Raw genomic sequence first — 15,928 nt, forward strand, 5'->3', positions numbered from 1 at the left:
AACCTTCTAGGGACAGTCCTCCGACCTAAGAAGAAGAAAGAAGAAAGAAAAAATTTTCATAAGCAACGTAAAGAACATCTGGCAGAAATTGACCTGAAAAATATAATTCAGATGGGTGTTCTCTCAAGTTGGAAAAGAAACCAAAACCTTACTATAAATATACCAGTGAAAGTTTTAGAAGAAGAGTAAATGAGATTGCATTTCATGTGCTTTGCGATCAAATTCTTGGGTTTTTCCTAAATTCATCACAGGAAAGGGTGATCAATAGCACTCTTGACACAGCTTAACAAAGAGCTTGTTGTCTTTGGGCTCTCTGAAATTTGTTCTTTCTGAAGTGTGGGCCATCCCCAATCTCCTCAGCGCCTCCCAGCCCCTCCCAGCCCCTGTCCTCTTTGGGGGAGGATGGAAAGCATATCAGTACACTCTCTTAGTGGCACTATTTTTAAATAGAAAAATCTGGAAAAAACACAAAACAATACAGAAGTTTTTCCCAATTGGCCTTTATGCAGCTGACTTGGCTCTTAACATCCCTCCCTCCCCCTCATCAAAATTCTATGAGATTAGAATTCATCAGCTTCCAAAGGGGCCTAGTACAATGCATGCTGGACCCCAACACAGTCCCCCCAACAGGGCTGTAACCATCTGCAGGCACTTACTTCAGCTGTGTGCCCGGGAAGATGTTCCCAAACAGAGATATTTTAATCCTCTGGAATTCAGATTTTAAACAAAAAATATTTGCAATTTAAATTGGACTAACCCTTGCAGATATGTGGGCCTGAACCAATCAGATTTGTATTATGACAAAGGCTGAGGTCATTCCCTTTCTTAATATGCTAGAGAAATCTAGAATTATATCTAATTATTTTGATCTGGTAGTAATAAATGGATTTCTCATGCCAAGGCCATAATATGCCAACGAGGGGCTAACCTGTTCCAAGGCCATGTGCCAATGAGGGTCTCTCCTGTTCAGAGCGTGACCCACCAGAAGGAAGTGTCCAGAAGAAAACCATCTCATTGGACCTTCAAGTGGAGCCTATGGATGTACTTAATCAGTTCTCACACCATACGTGGGAGAGCGTCCAAAAGTCCAAAATGAGAAGGACACGAGCTCAGCAAAGTCTCTCATCTTCCATTTAAGTCCATGCTTCTGTGAGCGGCTGCACTTCTCTCCAGTTATTTCCACACTACCCTCCTCACTTTTCTGCTACTTTATTTTACTCCAGTTAATTGCTCTTTTTCATCATCCCTTTCCTCTGCTGTGAATTCCTATTTTCAATCCAGTAAAATAATATTTCTTTCCTCCCTCCAGCTCCCCTTGGCCTCTCCTTCAAAGGGAAGGCTTAGTCACTCTATATCACATTCCAAACCAAAATAAAGCAAGCAGTCTCCAATGCCTTAGAATGGGATTCCTAATGTCTTTCCTCCCAAGGTCTAAGGTCACTGGAAGAAGGTTTCTGAGGGCAGTGAAACCTCCAGGGCTCTCCCATCAGCTTCATGGAGAGTAGAAGGCAAATCACGTGTTACTCCAGACTCAAGGCAATGCATAGTTATGGTGGATTATGGCTGTGTATTTATTTCAATGTGCAGTAGAAAAAAATACCTGGCATATCCAATTTCACAGCTACTCATTAACTATTAATGCTGCTTAGGCAAATGTAAGTTAAAATATAAAAAGGGAATTGTTTAAAGAAAGAGATTAAGTAAAAAAAAATAGCATAGTAGAATGTGAGATGGTAAAAAATCATAGAGATGGGGCATGAATGACTAATGCTTGGGAAATGCTGTTTGATGGAAATGACTTGGAACTGGGAAGAGTGGGACATGATGTCAGCTTCTGGCCCTACTGCCTCCTCCTTCGCAACGTCCTGAGCTGGGGGTAGAGGGTGGGAAAGCAGCTGCTACCCTATGATTCACCATACTAGGATTCACAATTTCACACCAGGGACCAAAAATACATAGAAATGTTTCTGAATACATAAATCAAATTCATATTATGCTATAACCAAGGATGTCATTGCCATTAAATTCACCATTAGGAGCACTCCAGTCCAAATTCTTTCAGTTTAGAGGCTAAAGCCAACATATGTCACATGATTTGACCCAATATCAACCCAGGGAATAATGGCAGAACTAGGATTTGAACCTCAGACTTTATTCATTCTGAATCTTTCTATTACATTATTGCTGCTACCCTGTTTTCCCGAAAATAAGACAGTGTCTTATTTTAAGGTGTGCTCCCAAGATGTGCTAGGTCTTATTTTCAGGGGACGTCTTATCTTTCCTGTAAGTAGGTCTTATTTTCGGAGGATGTCTTATTTTCGGGAAAACAGGGTAGATAAGTCTTTCTGATACACCAACAGTCTTATCTATTTCAAATTATGTCTAGAGAGATTTAAGAGAGTGGTAGGAGATAAAATCAGGTAGCATGGGGTAGGGAAAATTGTGTTAGGACTTATAGGCTGGTTGAGGACTTTCAGGAGGTTCCGCCCAAAGATAGAACTGATAGCTGGAGAATTAGCAGTGAATAAAAGAGATTGAAAAAACTTTGGCCATCATGGAGGTATACATTTTAATGGGGGATAAAATCTATAATCTGAAATTGCAAATCACCTATGTCTAAACGCCAAGTAAGTAGCAGATCAGGATCATGATACAAGCCCTGCGAATGATCTCTGTGGTTTATCTGGCCAGCTGTGGTCTGGTGGCTGCTTTCAGCATTTCCCACACTTCCGCTATATCCCAACAATCAAAGGCCCCCAGCTGAACAGCTGAACTTTCCTTATCCAATTTTTTAATTCCTCTTCTCTCCCTAAGTAGAAGAGAGGAAGGAGAGCAGATAAAAGAAGTAAATAACTGGCCAGAAAGAGAGTGGAAAGGTAGGAACGGAAACAGCAATTCTTCTACAATGTATATTAAATCCTGAACCATGCCAGGCTAAGCACGTTACCTTTGCTAATGGTTTATTATTATGACATCATCAAATTGACAACATAACGGCATAGTAATAGTGACTGGCCAGTACTGAGAGTTAGCTATGTCCAGGAAGTAGGCTAGACACTCTAACCAACTCGATGTCATTATTCCTTACCACAACTCTATAACACAAGTGCTTTTATTTTTCATTTCTACTGCTCAGAGAGGTAAAGTCATTTGCTCCACATCCCACAGCTATTAAATGAGTTTAGACACAGATGTCAGAATGTTGGACTCCATAGTCTTGGCCCTTTATTGTGTTCAAGAACCTCCCCTACCACACAGGAGGCACCAGCCATCCAGGGCTATCCAGCCAATGCAGCATTATTTCCCACCCTGCAAATGTTCTTCTCAAAAATAGGCCCTGTTGATGACCTTGCCCCCTTCAGCATTTCATTGTTTTTTTTTTCTAACCTCTCTGCCCCAGAACTATCACCCTTGTTTGTTGGGGTAACGGATAACTCAGGTGGTTTTTGCCGGGTTTTCATCACCATTATGGTCTCTCTTTCTTTCCCAGCACCTCTCAGCCTTTTCATTCTCTCCTCACTATTTAAGTCCGCATGGAGCTATTTTTCTAAACATCCAATTAGTAAGTGCACAGAAGGAACTAGGTTCATAATTAATTAGTGATTCTGGGACATAACAAAGCAAAAGCAAAGCCAAGGCTGTGGAAAGCATCAGAAACTGAAACTGCATGTACACATTCAAGACCCCACTCCAGGAAGGACAACAAATTAAATAATCTGCTTACTAGAGTAAATCCCTAAAGCACCTCCACATGTCTTGGGGTCAGATATCAATCACCGCATGACAATCCCAAGTGTAACATCTTTCCCTTTCAAGACAAATGACTGCCTCTGTTCCATTGGTGGATAGTTGGCCCCTCCTCTCAAAATTGTTCTTAGACCAATTTAATTGTTTTTGTCTCTTTAGAAACAGTCTTTCTAGAAAGATGGCCCCAACCCCTGGGATTTCTTGTTCTTCCAAGAATAAAAATCAAATTAGAATACCAGGATTTGAGAGATCAAGCTAGACTATCTATGGGGAAAAAAAGGAAAATAGTTGGGGAATGCAAAGGTTCTCAGATACTAGAAAGTTGCTTAAGGTGAGCTACTGATGACTTCCCCCAATTAAGCAGCATTCCCTGACTACCCAGGATTCCCAGTTACCCAGCATTCCCTGACTACCCAGGATTCCCAGTTACCCAGCATTCTCTGACTACCCAGGATTCCCAGTTACCCAGCACTCCCTGACTACCCAGGATTCCCAGTTACCCAGCACTCCCTGACTACTCAGGATTCCTAGTTACCCAGCATTCCCTGACTACCCAGGATTCCCAGTTACCCACCATTCCCCAGTTCTCCAGCATTCCCCAATTACTAAGTAAACATTAGACAGAAATAGTCTGAGAGAGAGTAATCTCTTTAGCAGAATCCTACCAATGGAATTGGAACTTTCATCTCTTTAGAGGAGTGGTATTGCTCAAGAGACACTGTAGTATTAACGTTACAGCACAGACCCTGGAGCCAGACTCCCTAGGGTGAGTCTTTAGGACACAATTTCCCATTTAAGTGACTTTGAATAAACTCTGTGTCTCTTTTTCTTATCTGTTATTGCAATGCTTAAATAAGTTGATATACGTAAAGTGTGACTACAGAATGTACCCTTAGAATCTGCATTTGCTGCTTTTATATTTCAGAGGAAGTCACTAATCTAATAAAGCTAGAAATTACTAAATTTTGAATTCCTATAACATCAAACTGTTGCTAATTATGGTTCTGGTCATCTGCCATATGTTTCCCAGAAATACAAATGTTCCGTGGAAAAATAAATGGCTAATAAGGGTGGGAAAAACATATAGCAAATGTCCTTGTTTTTCTTGGCTGTTAACTTCAATATAATGAAATATTCAATGAAAACTCTGATCTTGCAACTGCAACTTCTTACCACTTAAGAAAGACACTCTTGAACTACTGAAAGTTAGAGATAATATGTTCAAATAGCATTGTCAAGTACATTATTCTTAATGTCTTAACATTTTAAATTTTGAAAAAAATGTTACTCATGTCCCAGGTGTTTTCCCCAGTAAAAATTACATTGGTAAATTCTAAATTAACTCCATGTGATTCTCATTTTCAGAAATACAATTCCAGACTGTTGAAGAGTTTCAGTGTATCCCCTTGAGTTGCATAAAAGAAAACCATTTTGTTTTTAAATATAGTTTTGTTTTTGTGGGATTTTTCTTGTACTAGAAACACATTTCTCTCAAATAACATTACCACTTAACACACTAATTGTTTTAGATTTCTTTGAGGTCCCCTTATTTTATTTAAGTGAACTTTAATTAAGTGAATTTTGACAACTATCTAGTGAAGGAAAATTAAATTATTGATCAAATAATCTCCATTTATAAAGGACATGCCAGCACTAGGAAGCCAGGTTTATATTTTATTTTAGTAGATTTTATACTAAAGAGCACATACTTTTTAAATAAATGAGTCTGATATTATCATTCATTCCCATTATCTGATATAGGTAAGGCATGATAATTCTATAAGTAATAAAAAAGCGATCAAGATCTGATTCAAGCTACTTAGGAGTCATTTACTAAAGGATCACACCAACATTTTTATCATTCTGAAGAAGAGAAATAGCCTCCACCCCTTACCCCTCAGTTATAAAAGTTACCTAATGATATAACTAGTTATTGGTCAAAGTCCTTCCATGGTTCTGACACCATGAAGGCTATCATGACCTTAGGCTGAAGAAAAAAACAGCTGGGGAAAGTAGCAAATACTGAGCTCTTCAGCTAGAGCAGCAGTTCTCAACCTGTGGGTCGCGACGCACAAGAATTGTATTAAAGAGCCACAGCATTAGGAAGGTTGAGAACCATTGAGCTAGAGATTAGAGAACTGGATGATGTCTAGCTAAAGATAGTAACTTTCAGGAAGGGTATAAGAACTCTGTGAAACCCTCTCAAAGTAAGTCAGGCTTTGAGAATAATCTCCCTGTCTTCCTGGGATGCTTCCTTGGTAGTAAAGGACAACTTTAAGACATGTGAGTGTTTGCCTCATGCTCCTGGTTCTAGCTCCTTGGTTACAATTCCTCCAAAATCTGAGACTCTTGGCATATGCTATGGCCTGCATGTTCGTATCCCCCCACCTGCCAAATTCTTATGTTGAAGGCTTAACCTTGAAGATGATGACATTAGGATGTGGGGTTCTTGGGGGTAATTAGGTCATGAAGTTAGATTTATTGCTTTTATAAAAGAGACTCCAGAGAGATCATTTGCTCCTTCCACCATGAGAACATAGTGAGAAGGCACCATCTATGCCCTCTTCAGAAACTGAACCTGTCACAGTTCATAAGTCCTTAATCTTGTCTTCCCAGCCTCTAGAACTGTAAGAAATAAACTTATGTTGCTTGTAAGCCACGCAGTTTATGGTATTTTGTTATAGCTCAGACAGCATATATTGAAGTAATCACTTTGATTCATGCAAACTGAAAGTCAGAAACAAAGAAGTTCCTGAGGATCAAAATAGAATTATCAAGCCTCCCATTGATATAAGGAACTATTAATACTTATATCAAACCCTCTGACTTTTGCAACCAAGACCCGAAAGTGATCCACACAGGTTCCCTGGTTTAATTCCATCAATGTCAGTAATACTTTATATGTAGAGATGCAAATGTTGTCATTAGGAAGTTTTCAAGCAGGTCTTCTGAACAGACAAGCAAGAATGAAAACTTCAAACAAGATTCCAGGTTGTGTATTATTTTCTGAGTTGTAAGTCACTGATAATTTGAAGAAACAACATCAAATACCAGCTTTTGGGAATGTAGTAAAGACGTCCTTCTCCTTAAAAATGTACATTGATCATGAGATGTGAACCTTTTCTAGCGATGCCAAATGTGCAAAATCTACAAGGTATATTATAGTAAGGGCACAGTAAGGTATACTAAGGTCTTTTGTAAGAAATGCTCTCCCTCTCAAACCATTCTCCGTTAGTGTTAACCTCAGTCATTTCTACTTGTCTTCACATTGCTCCCCTTCTCCTCCTCTCACCACACAGGACGAAGTGCAGGGATGACAGTCGTATCACTAGTTCCTCAGAAACAAGAACAAACTGATACAAAGTCCATTTCCCTCCCTTCTTTTCCTCTCTCGGAATGTTTCCTAAGTCTTTGACCATGAATTGAGTTCTACGAAGAACACCTGTCCTGACTTTCATTTCAGGACTGCTAGAGCAAACAAGGGCTGTCCAAAAAGTATCCAGCCATTGTGAATACTATTTTTCCTATTACATGGCTGAATATTTACAGCACAGCCCTCATATACCTCGATTTAACCAAACAGAAGCATAGCCATACTTAGATGCCATGCGATATATATTTGAAATCAATATTTAAATTCCATCTAAAGACCACTCATAGTGCTTACTCATAAACCAAAACTTACCATAAACCTCCATATTTGCTTACCAGTGTATTTTCTGTGTGTTCCACTGGAGTTCAGATCCATGGGCACAGAGATTTTGTCATTCACTCTTGACTGAGTGAATGAATACCTTCTCTCAAACAGCAGTCATGACACAATTGCAAATTCCTTTTATTTGTACACTAATAATAGGAGACAATAGGACTTATTCCTTGTTATAAACTACTGGTGTTCATTCATTTGTTCCTTCTCTATGAAGTCTTTCATAATCTGGCTCCTTCCACCTCTCTAGTGTCCCCCCCTCATGTCCCTTGCTGTCCAGCCACACTGGCCTTGGCTCACTTCCTAGTAAGCTCCATGCTCCCTTCTAACTCAGGGCTTCTGCCTCGGGCATTTTCTGCCCTTCCCTAACACCTTTGGACGTTTTCAGGGAAGCCTTCCTCATCCCCATCAAGACCAGGTATAATATCTGCATTCTATAGTCTCATAGTTCCCTGTCATTTTCTTTCATTCCCCATCATAATATTTAATCACATCTGTAAAATTTATCTGTACATTATTTGATTAATGTATACCCCACCCCCACCCACCCAGGTGCAGGCAGCAACCAGGCTTCCTGACTCAACTATTGTCCCTGTCATCTAGCACTGTTCCTGTAACACAGCAAGTGCTCAATAAATACTTCTTAAATGAATAAATGAGTTGTGTTCTAGGAACATAATCAGCTACCAAATATGTAAGTCCATGTTGTATCTTATCCTTCTCCCCTAGGTAGCAGGTACTTAATCAACACTTTTTGGTTCTTTGAAATCATCATTTATCTCCAGCAAACTACGTTTTTCAATGTCTACATGACACAAAAAAAAACTATTGCAAAACTGCTGGGAAAGAAACTGCTCTCTTTCTATTCTTTTTCTACATACTAATACAATACAAAAGCAATCTGTTTTTGTTTTTCACTGAATTTATTAGCTGTTTTGGAATTAAGAACATGACGGGGTAGAAGACAGCTGGCAGGGAATCAAATCAGTATTTATTTCTGTGGCTATATTTGAAAACATCTGGAAGCATACTTCAATTATCCTCTGAATATGTGGAGGCTTATGTTCTCAGCCTCTGAGATAATCTCTTCCCATATTGTTCCTAAATGAAAGGTATTCTGTTAACAAAATGGGGTGTTTTGTTGACATAGAGGAACTTATGGGTCATTGAAAATAGAGTAGTGAGCTCCCAGACTAAGGGAGCTGCAACAGCATTCATTTTTTTTTTTTTTAAGAGGAAGAGCAAAGAACTCTTTAGTTTAGAAAACTACAGAAAAAAATGTAATTCCACATAATGTAACTGAGAAGCTAGTCACATGGGAAACCTTGCAGAAAGTATAGATTTCTTGGGTCCAGACAAAATAATATGGTTTTTCAGGGTCTAAAGATAGAAAACCAAACAACAGGAAATCAGTAATAATTGTAAACCTAGAGTCTTTTCTCATACTTAACTTTAAAACAACTTCTTTACATATTTTCTTCCTATCTGTTGTTATTTGGATCTCTGCCACTAGGCAATTTTTACTGGACTGTCTGGAATTCTTAAACAAAATTTCAAAAAGCCCAGGACATTTGAGCGGTGTTTGCTAAGTGAAGCCATTTTTTTTGGAAAACCCCTGTTAGGAAGTTTGGCCTCCGGTAGTGAGGTCCTTCGGGTGCTGCTTTGCCCACTACTCTCTCAGCTAAGGGTACCATGCCAGGACTGGCTTCTGCACTGCCCCAAGAGATTTCCATCAATTTCATATCCAAATTGACCTTTGGATCTGGCTGATGCTGTAAGTCTGTAGTATTAACTCCTGTGGTGTATTTTTGCTCTATGTAAACCAGAGATAAGTACAGCTTATTTGGAGCTCATTCTGGAACTGCAGTCCCCAACGACCAGACCACAGGCCAGGCCTGCCTGCAAACCCAACTGGTCCACAAAACAGGAGGTGAGAGGCAGGCGAGTCCGCAAAGCTTCATCTGTATTTATAGCTACTCCCCACTGCTGGTGTCACCACCTGAGCTCCACCTCCTGTCACATCAGCAGTGATGTCAGACTCTCATAGGAGCATGAACCCTACTGTAACCTGCTCATGTGAGGAGGGCTCTAGGTTGTGCGCTCCTTATGAGAATCTAATGCTTGATGATCTGAGGTGCAGCTGAGGTGGTGATGCTAGCTCTGGGGATGCTGGGAAGTGCCACAAATGCAGATTATCATTAGCAGAGAGGTTTGACTACACAGAGACCATGATACGTCAATTGCTTGCAGACTCGTACCAAAATTATCCTTCCCCCCCTCCCTATCTGTGGAAAAATCGTCTTCCTTCAAACTAGTCCTTGGAGCTAAAAAATGTTGGGGACCACTGCTCTAGAAGGGAAACTATGCTAAGGAATTCCCTGACCCTAAGATCACAGACACAGAGAAAGACCTAGATGCTTCACAGGGAGGAGAGGGGCAGAAATTACCAGAAGCCAGTAACATTATATTCATTCTCTGCCCCTCCATGTCAAGGGTTTCTGTGTTAAATCACACTCATGGTTTACTGTCTTTAGACAAAAATAGGCATTTTCCTATTATGCTTTAGTTTGATATCAGAAAGATTCAAGGAACTGAAACAGTGGCTACTGCCATGTCTAGGGTTGTGATAATCTTAAGTAGTTCAACCAAATTATCACAAAAAGAAAGAGCTTCTCAGTCCGTCTGCCCATTACCAATTTAAATGCACAATTCTATCTTGGCCACAGGAGAAATGCAAAGATATTAAGACTTAGCCCTCAATGTCATGAAAGGAAAAAAAATAAATTTTGCTTAATATGCCTTCAAATATTTTATTACTGTTCTACAGATCTCATTAAAAGCACTGGCTCACCGTATTTGGAATAAAAATTTCTCACTTTCACTTTTTTCCTACATCCTGAAGGAGCTGTGTTGCTCATCTGCTACTTAATTAGACCACAGAGACTTCAATGGGGGGAAAGGAGGTAGAATGAGAAAGAGTTAAGTGCACTTAAGTTTGATTTTTGTATCAACTGATCTTCCCTGTGATAAGAGCAAAATACAAAAGAAGGTTTTGTTCTTGGCTCCATTCCCTCCACCCCCCGCCCCATTTGTTCCTTACACAAAACTGTTTGGCCAAATACTAGATTAACATTCAGGGTCGGAGAACCTGCCACCTTAAAGAAACTTGTGGCCTTCCAGGTCCTTAAGTGCAGTCTTTAGACCGAATTCAAATTTTATATAACAAATTCTTTTATTAAAAATGGTGCAGAAGAGAAAGATGAAGCTCTTCTTGCTTCCCTTAGGGCTTAGAAAAGAACAACCTTGAAATCAGAATGCCACAGGTCCTCCACCCCTGGAAGCCATAGTGCCTCAAATTTCCACTTGCTCTCATTTGAGGCCATTAGTTTACTTTGAACAATATCCAAGGAATTCATATACTAGTAGATTTCCCTTCCTGAAAAGCCAATTTCCTAACTATTCAATAAGATGGCTTTTGAGACCCATATCAACAAATTAGGAAGGTAATAATGTTTCTTTCTCAACAGGAAATTCACTGTTACTAGTGCTGTTGCCCTAATTATACTCTAATAGAATTTCAAAAGGACCTTTTCTGAATTAGAAAACATGCCATGTACTGGTTGCACAATATCCTCTTCAATTTCCCACACTGAATGAGTCAATTTGGAAGTTAAGTAGGGGCAAATATTACCTTTTTTTTCCAGGAAGCAACACGCCAGGTTTTTACTTCATTATCATATCTCTTGTTTTGTTTTGTTATAGTAAATCTCTTATTCTTAAATAAGGTTTCCATTTAATCAGAGTTGCCATAAAAGAGAATAGGATTTATTTTTTACAAAATAAAATGGGTATATAACTGTCTTTTCAGTAACATATAAATTCATCAAGTGCTAAAAATGAAAATGAAAAAGCTTTAGTGCAGACACAAGCTAACATTTTCTATTCAGCAAAATACAAATATACAAACCTACCTAGGGTACACCTTCGCGTTTTGAATCATAATTTACATGATTTAAAGCCCAGACATTTCAAAAGGTTAAAAAAGTAACTCACAGTATGCAGTCACTCAGCGCCTGGGACTTCAGAGCCTTCTTCAGTAGCACGCACGATAGATTTTATCACCAGTAGGTCAACAGCCCTGCAATGGAGATCACTCATAATTAGTGAGTGTTTTACTTGAACATTTGACAGCTGGGTGAAAAGTTATGTAAGGCTGTTACTTTTATGTCTTCTGTAGTTGCGTTTGAAAACAGGAAACAGGAAACACACCTACAGGAACGCTGACATATGTTAGCCTAATTGGTTCAAAACACTTAGGAGTGAGTCTTGTACTGTGAAGGTAATAGGCACAGTCCCCAAAAGAGCAGGAACCAGTTCTGAGCATTTCACTGTCACGTCCTTTGGACAGATGCTATGTAGGCAAATTATTATAGGGAGAAATAAGCATTCTTAGTAACGTGCAGGCCTTATAGCCTTAATTCAGGAAGGGCAACAAACTCCTGAATAAACTAATTTATATATAAATATACACATATAACACATTAAATAACACGTTATTTAAAAGAATAAATAATATGTTATTGTAATATATGTGTATTTTTTCCTAGAATATACATAGAAACTTTCATTTAGGAATATTTTGGTTTTAAGTCATAGAAAGCACAACTCACATACACAAGGAAATAACAAAACATGAGAATATTTTGGAACCTTGAACTGGGGAAGAAAAGCCAGAAGTAGGGTTGTTTTGGGGAAGCTAGAAGTCTGATACATCATTTGTTTCTCTACAATTCTCCTGGCACAGGTATTCTCTGTGAAGTGACTTCATCTTCAGGCTGCTCCTTTCTTTGGTGCGAAAAATGACTATAGCAGTTCAGGATTTTGTATTTATCATCTGAGAGGACAGTATGCATGTCAGTATAATGACAGTCCCATTGACAGTTCTGAGGTGATTGAAATGGCCTATTGCTGAATCAGTCCCTCTACTTTGGGATCTAATATATCAAATGGCTTAACCTCGAGGAAGCTTATCCCTGGAGGTGAGAGTAGGGTCACTCTAAACAAGAATCCCATGGTTAGACAATTGGGACACTTGGAAGCAGAGGAAAAGGGACTAGGGAATGGGGGAAGGGATCAACAAATGTCTACCGTGACAATGCTCGGCAACAATTTGAAGATTGATATTTGAGGGTATGTATCTCTATCTATGAAAACACTATCGCTTGGGTTATCTGAAGATGTCTGATAGAGAATGAAGCTCAATAGATACTGATTACCCGAGGCTTTCCATTTACTTGGACTTCCTATTAACACTGGATCTTTTCTCTGAGAAAACAGATCAGAATATCCCCACTCTGTCTATGAAATACGATTTATGGTGTGTGAAGTACTCTTGCACTTGGTCTTCTGTTCTGTCATCCAAACAACCCTGTGGTGGGCAGGCCTTCTGACTATAAGCTTAGGTACTGGGGCACAGACTGCCAGTTGTCTATCCAATGCCCCGTCTACCACTTTTTCTTAGGGAACCTTGATTTTGTTCAGGGCAGGAGTTTGTCTTGTTAAGGACAATGGGCAGGTGAAACAGTTTTGGCCCTGCAGTTTTGGCCCTGGAGTTGTAAGACAAAGTTACTGGGCAGGAGCCCTAGAAAAATGCTTTAAAAGCACTCTGGAATTCACTTTTGTTCTTTGCTTATCTTTTTTGTGTCTGAAACACTAATACAAAGCTGGGGGAAGAGCTACATCTTGCAGTCATGAGCTCACAAGCATGAAGACAAAAGCCACATGCTGCGAAGCCTAACCTAAAAGAAAGAGCCAGGACGTGGGCCTGGCTCACCTGCTCCTAGGCTGTTATAAGAGAAAAAATAAACTCTATTTGGCCACACCACTGTATAAGGGTGCTTTTCACAGGCCACTGAACATAATCCTAACAGACACAAAGAAGTTTCTCAACCAGATAATGACAGATCAAGGCTTCAACCCAGGTCTGTCAACACCCTGTCCAGTGATATTTCCAAGAAACTTCATTGCCTCTACGGAACTAGAATCCACAAACTCATACTCTGACTACTATACAAACAGAAATTTTAAATGTACACTTTTCTCCCCTCCACAAATCGCTCGTTTCAATGACGAGTTACGTATTCAAATGCTGAGAGGGGATACACGGCTTTTAGGTTTTGTTCTGTTTTGATTTTTAACTTTTTTTATTATCAAATCATAGCTGTGTACATTAATGGATTTTTGACTTTTTAACATGTGACACTCCAGCATTCACAAAATTGCTAAAGCGAGAACGTCCCGGCTACAGCAAAGGAAAGCTAGGTCATTTCACCAAAACCGTTTCAAGGCTGCCTACAGGGGAATTAGCTACCTTCCCAAATCTTATGGGAGGATTTTCTCCCTTGACTTTCTCGTTTGCTCAGCTATCGAAAGATACAGAGCTCTCACAAATGTGGGAATAACTTACTGAGCCAAAAGTCGCAGAGGAACCATACCCGAAGATCAATGCCAGAGGGATTAAGGATTTGCTTGTGAAAAGCAAAAAGGTTTAAACTTTTAGAAGAAAATATAGGAAAACATCTTTTTGATGCTAAAATGGGAGAAGAGTTCTTCAGGCACAAAAAGGCTAACCGTAAAAGGAAAGACTGATAAATTTGCAACTATAATAAAGAGCTTCAGTGTATCAGAAAGTACAATAAAAAAAGCAAACACACAAGCCAGTCTCTGAGACAAGTATGCCACACACAAAATGAACAAAAGATCAGTATTCATATAAAGAAAGGGTACGTGTCAGTCATAAAAAGACAGCACAATAAAAAAAAAGAAACAAGAGATCTGACAGCATGTCATAGAAGAGAAACACATGAACGGTGAATGGACAATACAAAGATGAGCAATCGCAACTGTAATCGAAAATGCAAATTAAACAGGCAGTGGGAGTATAAATTAAGACAACCATGCAGAACAATATAACCTTATCTTAGGAAGTTGAATGCTCACTTAACCACCATCTGAGCAAATCCTCTCCTACCTACACTCTCAAGTGCTATGGTTGGAATGACAGTGGACCCTCCAAAACTCATACTGAAACTTAATCCCCAAAGCAGCAGTATTAAAAGACCTCTAGGGCACTCTGGGAGGCTGAGGTGGGGGGATTGCCAGAGCCCAGGAGTTGGGGACCAGCTTAAGCAAAAAGCAAGAGCTCATCTCTACTAAAAATAGAAAAAAAAAAAAATACCAGCTGGGCATTGTAGTAGGCATCTGTTGTCCCAGCTACTTGGGAAGCTGAGATAAGGCGATCTTGAACCCAAGAGTTTGAGGTTGTTGTGAGCTATGATGTCATGGCATTCCACCCAGGGCTCAGAGTGAGACTCTATCTCTAAATAAATAAATAAAGGCCTTTATGGGTGATGCAGTCATGAGGACTCCTCTTTCACAAATGAGATCAGCACCTATATGGGGTGGCCATAAAATTCGTGTGCTATTTTTAATTGCACATGAACTTTATGGCCACCCTGTACAAAAGGGGTCCAGGTTGAAGGGAGTGTCCTTTTGCCCTTCCACCGTTCTGCCTTATGAGGAGATAGAAGGTGCAGCAATAATGTTGCAAGGAGAGACTAGACCTCATTAAACACTGAACATGCTGGCACCTTGATCTTGGACTTGTCAGCGTCTAAAACAGTGAGAAATAAAGAGGATTTTAACAAATGGAAGAACACACCATGCTCATGGATGGGAAGAACCAACATTGTTAAAATGTCTATACTTCCCAAAGCAATCTACCTATTCAATGCCATTCCTATCAAATACCAACATTGTACTTTCAAGATTTGGAAAAAATGATTCTGCGTTTTGTATGGAACCAGAAAAAAACCCGTATAGCTAAGGCAGTTCTTAGTAATAAAAATAAAGCTGGGGGCATCAGCATACCAGATTTTAGTCTGTACTACAAAGCCATAGTGCTCAAGACAGCATGGTACTGGCACAAAAATAGAGACATAGACACTTGGAATCAAATAGAAAACCAAGAAATGAAACTAACATCTTACAACCATCTAATCTTCGATAAACCAAACAGGAACATATACCTTGGGGGAAAGACTCCCTATTCAATAAATGGTGTTGGGAGAACTGGATGTCTACATGTAAAAGACTGAAACTGGACCCACACCTTTCCCCACTCACAAAAATTGATTCAAGATGGATAAAGGACTTAAATTTAACATGAAACAATAAAAATCCTCAAAGAAAGCATAGGAAAAACACTGGAAGATATTGGCCTGAGGAAAGACTTCATGAAGAAGACTGCCATGGCAATTGCAACAACAACAAAAATAAACAAATGGGACTTCATTAAACTGAAAAGCTTTTGTACAGCTAAGGAGACAATAACCAAAGCAAAGAGACAACCTACACAATGGGAAAGTATATTTGCATATTTTCAATCAGACAAAGGCTTGATAACTAGGATCTATA

At 39.4% G+C, this 15,928-nt stretch overlaps 1 protein-coding gene across 2 annotated transcripts in view; it reads right to left on the minus strand.

Annotated features, from left to right (window-relative positions):
• Positions 1–15,928, minus strand: part of NCALD (neurocalcin delta) — a 489,836-nt gene that overhangs the window by 183,833 nt on the left and 290,075 nt on the right. For both annotated transcript variants that reach the window (XM_053558841.1, XM_053558842.1), the window contains one exon: positions 11,507–11,591. The gene's annotated coding sequence lies outside the window, so the exon portion shown is untranslated. The remainder of the gene's footprint in view (positions 1–11,506; positions 11,592–15,928) is intronic.

Source organism: Nycticebus coucang, chromosome 13 (assembly GCF_027406575.1).
Source record: "Nycticebus coucang isolate mNycCou1 chromosome 13, mNycCou1.pri, whole genome shotgun sequence".
In the NCBI taxonomy this organism is placed as follows: domain Eukaryota; kingdom Metazoa; phylum Chordata; class Mammalia; order Primates; family Lorisidae; genus Nycticebus; species Nycticebus coucang.